Here is a 12,981-nt window from a genome sequence, read left to right as displayed (position 1 = left end):
AGGGCTTTGGGAAGAGCTCTGGCCCCCGGCCCCCCTTCTCCACTTGAAGTATTGTTTCTGTCTTGAGTCTCCTGCCAAGAATCTCTTCAGTTCTGCAGCTGGATTTGATACAGGGGTGGGGAGAGGAGCTTAATCACAGCACTAAAGAGAGAAGCAGTTCTGGGGGAGTCTTTCAAGGAGCAGAGCTGAAAGAGTCCTTGGGAGTGAAGGGGCTCCCGCCTGCCCTGCCCAAACAGGGGAAAAAACCCACCCCAGAAAGGCCAAACAAAACCTCGCCCAGGCTTTGCTGCCTCCGATTCATCGCAGGCCCTGGATTAAAAGTAGGTCATTAAAGCAGCTGCGGGAAGGGCTGAGGGCAGCCCTGCCCCTGGCACTGAGATGATGGTGGGAAATCACAGCCCCACCAAGGCTCCTGGGCCTGGACTCGCCCCCAATTCCCAGCTGGATGCCAGAGGCACCACAGCAGCCCCAAACCCCAAAGGAGCAGAGCCACGGTGACCTTCCGGCATCCACGGCCTGAGAGGATCAGGAGGAGGGTGAGGAGATGCAGGGATCAGCTGGGACTGAGCGGTGGAAGCAGGACAAGGATGCTGTGACCTGGTTTTGAGGACTGAGCTGGTGCTGGGGCTCCAGAGAGAGCAGGAATGCTGCTGGCTTCCCATCTCCTGCTCACCTGGATGGGGCTTGGAGCAACCTGGGATAGTGGGAGGGGTCCCTGCCATGGCATGGGATGAGCTCTAAGGTCCCTCCCAATCCAGACTATCCCAGGATTCTACAATTCTATGCCCTGGCATTACCTGGTGCCAGACAAAAGCTGCTGCCCAGAGCTGCAGGATGGGATGAGGAACTCTGCTCCCTCTTCACAGGATGCCTAGCACTGCTAATGATTTCCAGCTCAAATGCACTCCAGCTTTGGTGCTGCCACCACCCAGGGCCAGTGGCACCCAAAACCCAGGGAATCTGGCACAGAAACCCTTTTCCTGCCACCAAAATTGCTGCGAGACCGGGGCTGCCCTTCCCACAGCCACACGGTGCCTCTCTCCCAGCTCTGCCAGCTCTGTGCAGCCCCTTCTGAGGCTTCCCTGTGCCCATCCTGCCCCGAGGGTACCAGGAGGGATCCATGCCAGAATCCTGTTCCGGCACCATCCATCCTGGGAGCAGGACCCCAGCACCAGCAGGAGGGCAGGCTCTGAGGGTGACAACAGAGCAGCACGTGGCTTTCCCATGTCCATTATTGCTACCGGAATTTTTGTGTCCTGGGAAGGACTGTGATACCTTTGCAGCTTGAAAAAGCCAGGGGGGAACATATTCCTTGTGGTCCCTGTGATGGGATTGGCACCTTCCCCCTCAGGGGGCTCAGAATGTGCCAAGAGTGTCACAGCTCCTCTTCCTCTTCTCCCAGGATGAGCAGAATCCCAGAGAGCCCCAAAGGGAGAGGAGAGACAGGGGAGGGAGAGGACAGTGGGGGGGCTCAGCCCCAGATTAATAATAATAATAGTAGTAATAATAATAATAATAATAATAATAATAGTGATGATGAGCTGTTTGCCTCAGCCATAGAAGGAAGTGCCTTCAGCTGTGGCTCCCAGATTCGCTCCGCGGAGCTGCAGGGATCAGAGGAGAGGCTGAGATTCCTGGTAACGCTGATTACAGTGAGCACAGAGCTGTGGGAGCTGCCACATCTCTCAGGACTGCTCCAGGTCTCTCACCCTCCTCACCTCAGGAGCTCCGAGGTTTGCCGCGAAAGCTCCCGGCTGGATCTTCCCGGGGCTCAGGAAGCCACAGGAGTGGTGGGTCCTTGATGCTCCAGCTGGGATCTGGACCCACTGGCAGATGGATGAGACCCCACAGCACAGATGGGGACCACAGCACGAGGCGTCCATGTGGGAGCATCCTGCTCCTCACCTTGCCCAGGGATGCGGAAAAGGTGGGGTGACCCTGTCCTGGGACATGATTATCCCCCAAATCCCCCCTGGCAGTGCCAACAGGACCCAGCCCCCTCTCCCACCCCCATCCCAGTGCACGTGCAGACGTCCCAGGTGGGGAGACAGGATCCAACCCACTCCAAACCAGGCTGATTCCCGTCGTCTTCCAGGTGGCCGAGCCACCAGCCAAGGAGGATGCTGAGATCTGCAGGACCCTTCTGCTCCTCCCGGAAGGAACCCGCAGCCTCCCACCAGGCCCGAGCATTTGGAGGCCGTGGAGGAGGAGGGCTGTGGGGGCTCCCCATGCCTGGTGCCATCCCCCTGTCCCCACCGTGGGGGCACAGCCCCTTCCCGTCCCCTGCCAGCTGATGGCTTGTCCCGTGGCCAGCGGGAAGGGGCTGCCTCCAATGAATATTCGATGCCAAGTCCAACCAGGCACTGAGGATCTTCAGCTGGCCATGAGCATCCCCCTCACCATTCCAGCTCCCTGCCCCCGGCTCCGCGCCTGCCGCCAGCCTGGGGAGGGAGGATGTGGGGACAGGGAGGATGGAAATGCTTCCAAATGCTTCTCTGAACCTAGAATGGCTTGGAGGTATCTCTATCCCAGGCTGGGGGGTGATCCCTGCCTGGCTCGGGGGTCTCTCCAGACCAGAGCTGTGCCAGGGCTCCAACATTCCAGGAGCTCCGACAATAGCGAGGAAGAGCCGGCTCCGCTGGCGCCGCGAATCCTGGGCTGCTGGACTCGCCACCCACGGCACAAAAGCAATTAAAAGTTGCACACAGAGGCCACAGTGAGGAATGAGGACACGTAGCTGTGTCACCACCACTCCGTTCACGCCTGTCACACCAGCCCAGCCGGTCCCGGGGGACGCAGCCGGCACAGGGATGCCGGGGAGCTGCTGCTCCAGCAGGGCCAGGATCTGCCAAGTGGTGAGAAGCAGGGGAAAAGGAGGCCTTGGACAAGCAGAACTTCCTCCCCCACCATCCTCTCCCTCTGCCACGGCTCGCTGCTCCCATCCCATAAGGCCGGTGACCAGCATTCCCATGGAAAACCTTAAGGAGAGGAGTGGATGCAGAGCAGGATGAGGCACAGGAGTGTCCTTGGGGGGGTGGTGGTCCCTGCAGCCCCTGGGCCAGCACAGAACAGAACAGAACAGCACAGAACAGAACAGAACAGAACAGAACAGCACAGAACAGAACAGCACAGCACAGAACAGAACAGAACAGCACAGAACAGAACAGAACAGCACAGCACAGAACAGAACAGAACAGCACAGAACAGAACAGAACAGAACAGCACAGCACAGAACAGAACAGAACAGCACAGAACAGAACAGCACAGAACAGAACAGAACAGCACAGAACAGAACAGCACAGCACAGAACAGAACAGAACAGCACAGCACAGAACAGAACAGCACAGAACAGAACAGAACAGAACAGCACAGAACAGAACAGAACAGCACAGAACAGAACAGAACAGAACAGAACAGAACAGAACAGAACAGCACAGCACAGGACAGAACAGAACAGAACAGAACAGCACAGAACAGAACAGCACAGAACAGAACAGAACAGCACAGAACAGAACAGAACAGAACAGAACAGAACAGCACAGCACAGGACAGAACAGAACAGAACAGAACAGAACAGAACAGAACAGAACAGAACAGAACAGAACAGCACAGCACAGAACAGAACAGAACAGAACAGAACAGAACAGAACAGAACAGCACAGAACAGAACAGCACAGAACAGAACAGAACAGAACAGCACAGAACAGAACAGAACAGAACAGAACAGAACAGCACAGGACAGAACAGAACAGAACAGCACAGCACAGAACAGAACAGAACAGCACAGAACAGAACAGAACAGCACAGCACAGAACAGAACAGAACAGCACAGAACAGAACAGCACAGGACAGAACAGAACAGGATGGCACAGCACAGAACAGGATGGCACAGCAGAGGATGGCACAGCACAGCACAGGATGGCACAGCACAGGATGGCACAGCAGAGGATGGCACAGCACAGCACATTGTGTAACGTGGCCAGGCCGTCAGGACACATCTCATCACCCGTGGCCGCGCTCCTGAGGAGCCGGAGGCGGCGGCTGCCAGGACACATCAGGCAGAGCCGGCGGTGCCGAGCCAGGCACGGCGTGGGCAGGGACCCACGAGGGGAAGGGGAGCGGGGGACAAGGCTCAGCTCACACAGGAACCCCCCGTTTGCTCCCCGTGGAGCATCACCCACCACCCAGCCCAGAATAGACACAGAATCCTGGAATTGCTTAACTTGGAAAAGACCTCGGGTTTTTTCCAGAGCGCCCTGAGGTGGTGGAGAGGGACACATCCCTAGGGATCCCCTTCCCATGGCTCCCGTGGCCTCCCCTTGGCTTCACTGCTACAAAATCCTCCCAGTCTGGGCACACACACACCCTAAAAAAACCTAAAGAAAACTAAAAAACCCTAAAAAACCCTAAAACACACACCCCAAAAACAACCAAGCACCCCACTAGGGTCCATCCATGGGAAGAGATGCCTTAAATCCCTCTTCCTGATGCTGGGGAACGGGAAAGTGCTGGAGAAAAACCCACTGCAACAAGAGGTGTGAGAATAACAGATTTGGGGTTTCCTTCAGCAAGCAAATAACAACAAAACCCAAATCATTTCAAGGATCCCAGAATAAACAAGAAACACCACAAAAGCAAACGCCGTGGTCTGCACGAGGGTAAACAAACAATCCCACGTTAAATACAGCCAGAGAAAAGGCCAAGTTTGTTTGGGAAGGGAGAGTTAGGTTGGAAAAAATATTTTTAAAAGTGCTCCCTATGGCTTCACCTGATCTCCCAGCTCTGACTCCAAAGGCAAAGCCAAAATATTTGATTTAAAAAATGTTGAAGTGAGACATTTTTATATTTTCAAAAATCCATTCTTTTGGCCCCGAACCCAGAATGAATGAATAGCCCAGTCCAGTCCAAAACTGCATATTTTTTGTTGAGCGCAGCATTAATCAGACACATTTCACCCCACTCTGGTAGAAACAAAGAGACCACGGCAGAGTCAATTCCAGGTTTGGTGCTGGAACTGGGGAGCTGGGCACGGGACACTGGGCAGGACCGGCCTGCCCAGAGGACACAGGGAAGTGGGAAATGTTAATTAAATGACTTCTAGGGTTAAACCATTCCTTTAAAACCCTGCTGGAGGGGAAGGAATGGTTTCCTCACTTTGCAGATGGAGGGTGAGAGCCAAGCTCCCCCAGGCCCCTCCACTGTGGCTGCCCCAGCACCCCCCAGCTCCCGGGTGAGCTGGGAGCATTCCCAGCTGCCTGCTCCTGCTCCTGGTGGGATAAATCCCACATGGCTGAGGAGCCTTTTGCTCCACCAGCATCCCCTGATGCTGGAGATGGGAGGGGCTCCGAGGTGCCCATCCTGGCTGGAAAACCCCACCCGCAGCAGGAGCAGCCCCGGTGCCAGGTCAGGATGATCCAAAGGGTCCAGCTGCAAGTCCTGGTTTCCCAGGAATCCTCCACCTTCCCTTCCTCCAGAGATTTTCCTTGCCCTGGGGCTCAGCAGATGCCGCCGTGCTCCAGCTCCATCCTCCCCGCCCGTCCTGCCGTGGCCGTGGGGCCTCTCCCGGCTGCAGCCGCGCTCCGGCCGCGCTCCGTGCTTGGCTGCACTCCCTGAAAGGGCCTTTCTCTCGCATTCAGGGCAGGATTCTCCCTCACGACCCTCCCTGCCTCTCTCCCGAGCCAGAGCTGCCACGGAGAAGAGTGGAGGGAGCGCAGAATGTGGCAGGGCTGGAGTATCCCATGGAGAATCCCATGGAGCATCTCATGGAGAATCCCATGGAGCACCCCATGTAACATCCCATGGAACATCTCATGGAGCATCCCATGGAGCATTTCATGGAACATCCCTTGGAACATCCCATGGAACATCCCATGGAGAATCCCATGGAGCATCTCTGGGCAGGGCACGCCCCAGACCCACTGCTGCTCCTAGAGAGCCTTTTTGACTCCAGCCAAGCCCCCTGCCCATCCCCAGATGAATGAGGGGGTTCCAACATCCATTCCTGGTGGGAATTCCTGCGTTCCCCTCATATGCACAGGGGTTCTGTGCCTGGAAATCCACCTCCAGCAGCTGGGATCACTGGGAAGGTGCAAAACTGACTCTGGGAAACCCCTGCAGGATTTTCTTCGCTGAAGGGTGGTCAGGCCCTGGAACAGGTTGCCCAGGGAAGCGATGGAATCACCATTCCTGGAAGTGTTTAAAAACATGTGGAAGTGACACTTGGCAGTGCTGGGAGAACGGTTGGGCTCCACGATCTCAGCGGGATTTTCCCACCTTAATGATTCTGTGATCCTATGATAAGACATGGAATAAAATCCACCCCCAAGGCTTCGCTGTCTCTGCCTGAGCTGTGAGTGAGGTGTTCATAGCCTGGGATTTCCTGGGATTCGGGATGAGCCCCCTCAGCCTGGCTGCCCCTGAACGGCACACCCCACACCCCCCCAGCCCTCTGCACCCCCCAAGGACAGCCAGGCTCATCTTTCCCGTTTATTAACAGCTAATTACCCCTCTGTTGGTTTTGAGAGGGATCGCGGGATGTTTGGAGGCTCAGCCTTCCTTAACCCTTTCCCCCCAGGCTGGGACGGGTTTCCGGGTGACCCGGGGGGCCGCAGACACTGCGCCTTTGTTCGGCTGCTCCGGCTGCCGGGATATCGGGATATCGCCTTACGAGCCGAGCGCTCCGGCCCCACTCCCGCGTCCAAGAGCAGCAAAGCCCAGCCGGCACCGGGATTATTGTTGGAAGCCCAGGGAGGGCGAGGAGAGGTGTCAGGCTCTGGCAGGGCTGCGGCCGGGGGGAGGTGGGATGGACACCCCAGCAGGACCCACCTCTGCCTGCTCTGAGCTGCCTTCTCCCGCTGGGATGAAGCTCAGTCCTTCCCCATCCGTCCCTGGGAAACCTTTTTCTCATGATCCCCTCAACCCTCGCTGTGATCCAGCCCCTGCAGGTCCCTCCAGCCTGGCCTGTAAAGTTCATAATTAATGGCCAATCCTATTTTACATCGAGCAGTGGGAAGCCACAACTCATCCCGCATCCTCCTCACGAGCTGCTCTCCCGTTTCCAGCCAGGACAAAGTGATGGATGCGGGACGGGAGCTGCCATCCTTCCAGGCTCCTGCAGCCCCGGCACTGGAGCCAGCTGGGCATTGGCACAGCCGCAGCTGGGGGGACACCCGGGGGTCCCACAGGGACAGCAGCCATAGGATCCCTCCTCCCCATTTTTCCAAGGGCAGCTTTCCCTGCTGGGGCTGAGGCAGCAGGAAAGCTCCACTGTTGATGCAAAGGCAAATAACCCCACAGGCAGCATCTCTTGCTCCTGGCTGTGGGTTCACACACTGCTTCATCTCCTCAGATATTCCCTGTATCCCTCCCCATCTCCATCTGTGTCAGGAGAAGCCCATCTCCAGCTGGGGCACCCCGGGAAGCCCTTTTCCTGCTGCTGGGCAGGGCTGGCACCCCACAGCACCCCAGCCTCTGCCTCTGCCGCGGGGATGAGCCCATCCCAGCTCTCAGCAGGATTCAGGGCCTTTTCCACCCCACTCCAGACACCACCTGAACTCCCCCAGCCCCCAGGGGGAGGAGAGCAGAGCCCCCTCCCAGCCCTTTGGAGTCTCTAGCTCGCTTTTTCTTCTGGCTCAGCTTCCCTACAAAGACCCCAGAGCCACAGCCAGAGCCAATTTCCAGCAGGAACCTGGCGCTGGGCTCGCTGGGGAGGATTACACCAGGCTGCAGGAATTAGGGGGGAGCTGGGCTGAAACCGAAGCCTCGCTCGGCCCTTCCCAGCCAGGGCAGGTCCAAGGCTGGAGGCGATCGCTGGGATGGGGACAGGAGCTGCGGGATGGGAACAGGAGCCCAGCTTGTCCTGGCTCTGCCCAAATCCCATTCCTGAGCTCTGGGTGCTGTCCTTGGGAGCCGACAAAGGCTCATCCACACTCTTCCATGGGGTGGGATGAAGCGATGGAAGCCTGGATCACACCTCCCCCAGGTCACCTGCACCCTGCAGTCACAGTGTCCTCATTCCCTGTGCCTGGGGAGCAGGGGAGAGGCACAGAGTGACCACTGAAATGGGGCAACCTCCCAGCCAGATCCTGGCTCAGAGGAGGGATAACCCCCACCACAGACTCCTGGGATTAGTGAGAGGCAGAACAAGCCCCTGCTGGGATCCCAGGATTGCTGAAAAGCAGGACAAGCCCCTGTCAGGCTCCCAGGATTGCAGAGAGGCAGAACACCCCAGCACTAGTGGGATCCTGGGCTGGCTCAGCAGCAGCTCTCAGGGTGGCCACAGCACTGATATTTCCCATTTTTCTCTCATCCTCCATCAAAAACAAAAGGAAAAGCTCTGTGTTTCCTTCATACCCCCTTCCAGCAGCTGGGGGACCCTCTCCAAGGGTTGTGTTTCAGGAACATTAAAACCTTGCACATAATTAACTGATGTTTGCTGTAGAGCCATGTTCATTCCTTCCTAACGAACCAAAACCTACAGGATTTATCCTGAAGCTCCTTGTTTCACTGGGACAAAGTTTCCTCCTCGTACCCTCATGGTTTCCTAGCATGCTCCTTTGCCTTTTCCAGCCCTGTGACCCCTCCAGCCCAGCTCTTTCCTCACAGTTATCCCCATGGGTTGCTGGCAAACCCAGGGAGGTTATTCACGGCAGCCCCTGCACATCCCGGCTGCCTGGGATATGACCAGGGAAGAGCCTTTTCAGGATGCTGGAAGCGCTGCCAGGGGAAAAAGGCTGCAACCATCCCTGCTGGCTCCGGGCCTGCCTGTGGAGGAAAAACCTTGGCAGCGCGTGACGCTTTTCTCTGAGCACTTGAGCTCCGCTGGGTCCAACTGCGGGGCCTTTGTGCGAGCGGCGCCGGGCCCGCTCCACCCGGATCTGCTCCACCTCGGGCACAGATGGCTGCCCTGGCACAGGGATGGGGCTGGCAGTGGCACAGGAACACGGGGAGAGCTCTGGAGCCCGACCCGCTGCCTTGCCAGCACCAGCTGTGCTCTTTTCCTCCTCTTCCTCACCCTTCTTCTCCTCCCATCCCATTCAGCGTCTAACACAGAGACCACCATCCACATTCCCACCCCCATCCCATCCCATCCCATCCCATCCCATCCCATCCCATCCCATCCCATCCCATCCCATCCCATCCCATCCCAAACCTGTCCCTGTCCCATCCCATCCCATCCCATCCCATCCCATCCCATCCCATCCCATCCCATCCCTGTGACAAACGGCCCCCCAGTGCATTCCCGTTATTGCTCCTATTACGGAGCCCACGGGACTCGTTGCATTCCACGACAGCCTAATGGATCTTCCAGGCTCCTCTCCTTGGAAACCAGGTGCAGTCAAGCCAGTGGATGCAGCAGAAAGCCTGGCTGTGGGAAAAGCCCAGCACCTCGACCAGGAAAACCTGTTAGTTATTTTGGATATACTGCAGGGAAAACAAGGATAAACTTCCCAGTCCTGGCAGCCACAGCTGGTCCAGCTAAGGTTTATGAACAGGAATTGCTGTTATCCAGCCCCTTCCAGGCTGGGGGGTTGATATGCTCCCCTTGGAGTGGAAATGCCAGAGGAGCAGGCTGAGTGGGCTGGGAAGGGTGGATGAGGCCAGGAATGGGCTGCAGCAATGGAAGAATGGGGTGTGATACTGGAAAGGGAACCTGGGATACATTGTCCTGCTCACCCTCAGCCACTCAGATCCAGGGAATATAGCCAAGACTGGGAAGAGCAGAGGCTGGAGGCACTGGCGCTCCAGCTCCATCCCTGCTGCCTCCCAGGGCCAGCTCATCCATGGATGGGCAGCAGCAGCTGCTGCTCAGGGCCTTGAGAGGAGTGGGAAGCTCCAGGGATGGCAATGCCTTGGCAGTGCTGGGATTAGGAGGGAGAGGATGGGTGGGACAGGGACAGCACCCTGTCAGCACCAGTGCCACCAGCACAGCCCCAGCACATGGACCTGAAGTGCCAGGAATCCTGGGGGTGTTCCTGCCTTGTGCTCCCTGCACCAGAGTTCATCCTGAGCCCCACAGCAGCTCCAATGTCCCTTGTCCGGCTGAGCCGGGTCTCAGACTGGAGCTGGAAGTGCTGCAGATCCATCATTCCCTACTTACCTTCCTCCAAGGGGCTGTGAGCTTCCCATCCCTTAACCAGGCCATACAGGTGCTTCCCATATGGGCTTCCCTTCCCTGGGGGTTCCACCCTGGCCATGGCACTGCTCCTGCCCCTGAGGTAACCCTGGCATCCCCCAAAAGCTCCTGCAGCAGGAACACAGTGCCCCTCAGTATTGTTATCCCCCCAAACTCTCCTGCACCAGGGATATGGTTACCCCCAGCATCCCAATTCCCCCAAACTCTCCTGCACCAGGGATATGGTTACCCCCAGCATCCCAATCCCCCCAAACGCACTGGCTCTGCTGGCCTGGCAGCCTCCCCACTCCCGAGTGGGATCCAGCCAAGGGCGAGTTAATAAACTCGACAAAAAGCTCCTTTATGTGAAATAATTAAAATAACTCCTCCAGTCCTGATGGACATCCAAAACCATCAGCAGCTCTGCAGCTTTAATGAACTTTCCAGATCGAGAGGCTCCCGGGTAGGATCCTGCCGATCTCTCACTGCCAGCCGGCCCCCGGGAGCAGAGTGGAGCCACTGCACGGCCTCGGCTCCCTGGCCCTATGGGCACTGGCACCGGGTTTGATGTCCCCTCCCAGCACAGACAGGGACAAGGGTGCCCCCAATCAAACCTTTCCCAGCACGGGGACTTCTGCAGGATCTCACACGAAGGTGGGATCAGGAGGAGAAGCAGCTCCATCTCATCCCTGCCCTATGGGACCCCGTCTGCAGCTGCCTTGGGATACACATGGAGCACCAGGAGTGATCAGGGCCGGTAGGCTCTGCTCCCCCCAGTCCATGCTGGTCCCACCCGGAGCAGCCCCGGAGCCGGAGGGACCCTCCCGCACTCCCGCTCCCGGCCGGGGGTGGGTTCCAGGAACCTGTTAAAACACTTTTCCCTCTGCTGGCAGGTCCCAGCACGTTTGGCACTTCCAGTTCTCCCTGCGGGCATCAGGGCCCAGAGAAGCTGTTTAGAATTAAAAGCCTTATTTCATTCCCACTGGGATCAAAGCACGCAGGGAGGGAGGATTTTCAAACCAGCAAACCACATTTGAGCCCGGCTGGTGCACCCTGAGGCCCCCCCATCCCGACCCTCATCCCAGCATTCCCTGCTCACTCTTGGAATGGTCCCGAAGGTTCTGGCTGTGCCCAAGCAGCTCCGAACTATGCAGCTGTGTTCCATCTCCAAGGCTCACCTCACCCCTCCGGGTCGGATGAGTTTCCTGATTGGTGCCTCAGCCCCATTTTAACTCTGAGATCCCATGAACCAGACCCACCCCCTCCCATACCCCTGTGGTCATCCCAGAATCCAGCAGCCACAATTCCTGATAGGACAACCTGGACTGGAGCAGGTGTGGTTTGCACCAGGCAGGAACATCCATGACTCCATCCTCGCCTAAAGCAACACCAGGGTGAGGAGAAGCCGGCCTCACTCTCTGCTTTTCCCTGTCCCTGTCTGGAGCAGGCTCATTCCTGCCAGGAATGGGACATCCCTGTCCTGTGCCACCCACCAGCAGCTCCCAATAGGCTCTGCCTGCTCCGGAGCACAGGAGCTCAAGCCTGAGGGGAATCCAGTGGCTCCCAGGAGCCCCCGGCTGCAGGGACAGAGCCATGGAAACACAGAATTATTTGGATTGGAAAACACCTTTAAGATCACCAGGTTCAACCATATCCGTGGAGTGCCCAACCATATCCATCCATATCCAACCCTGAGTTCATCCAATCCTGAGCCCATGCTGTAAATATTGGACAAAAATCTCCAAACCTTTCGTGACCAAACCAAACCCACCAGGTCCTTCCAGGACCAGCCGGTAAGGATCTCTCCCAGCCATCTCTTCCCAGATCTCTTCAGCTCAGGCTGCAGTTTCAAACCTGGGGCAGGAATAAAGCACACGGGAGACAGCCAGGATTCCATAGGAAAAAAACCCTTTTATTTAACAATATATCAGGTTCCATCACGGCTCCATGGAGTTCAGCTGCCACAGAGCTGTTACCGATGCCGATGATATGCTACTGGGCGGGAGAGCTGGGAGAAGGCGAAAGGAATCAAAACCAGGAACATGACAAGAAGAAAGAAAATCTGCGGCGCCGGGAGCGCGGCCGAGGGGATCCCGGCACCGCCGGAGCCCCACCGGGAGCCAAGGAGGATCAACCAGCGCGGGGATACCGAGGCCAGAGCCAGGATGTGCCCCTGCAGCTGAGGAGGTTCCCCACATGGTGCCCAACCATTCCCGCTCAGCCCAAGCCCCATCCCGCGGGCCCGGCACCAGGAGCACATCCGGGCTCCAGCTCCGTATCCACCTCTCGGCTAACGGCAGTGGAGGGGGGACCCGGCTGCTCCGGTGGTGCCGTGGCACAGCGGTGGGGCAGCGGCAGCCCCGGCTGGTTGATGGCAGGGCCAGGCCCCTCGGGACAGGGACGGCGCGAATGTGACGCTGTGGGATATGGAGGTGGCACAGCTCTGAAATGTGGGAGCGCGGTGAGTTCGTGCAGGAGCGCGGCATTGCCGGGATGGAGAGAGGGATGTCCATCCCTGCTCCAGCACCTCTGGAACCTCCCAGGAACCCTCTGTCGATATAATGCAGGTTCACAGCCCAGCTCCTGGGAGCAGCTGGGAGAACTGGGGGCTCCCTGATGCCTTCAAGCTGCCACATGACACCGGAGCACAGACACAGCCACCACCCCTGGACAGGGACCTTTCACTGTGGTGGGCACAGCTCAGAAGCCACCCCAGCCCAGGCACCAAGAAGAGATGGGGCCACGGTGAGCTGGCAGCTGACAACCAAAATAGGCAAACAGAAAACAGGGATAGTTGGGAAAGGGATCTCCACCACAGGGCCAGTAAAGCAGAGCAGGATCTCAGGATGTTGCAGAGTTCTGCATCC

Source organism: Pseudopodoces humilis, chromosome 15, assembly GCF_049639895.1.
Source record: "Pseudopodoces humilis isolate 2021_Gansu_Grassland_sample_001 chromosome 15, ASM4963989v1, whole genome shotgun sequence".
In the NCBI taxonomy this organism is placed as follows: domain Eukaryota; kingdom Metazoa; phylum Chordata; class Aves; order Passeriformes; family Paridae; genus Pseudopodoces; species Pseudopodoces humilis.
The sequence above is the reverse complement of the archived record's forward strand: the minus strand, read 5'-3'. Positions refer to the sequence as shown.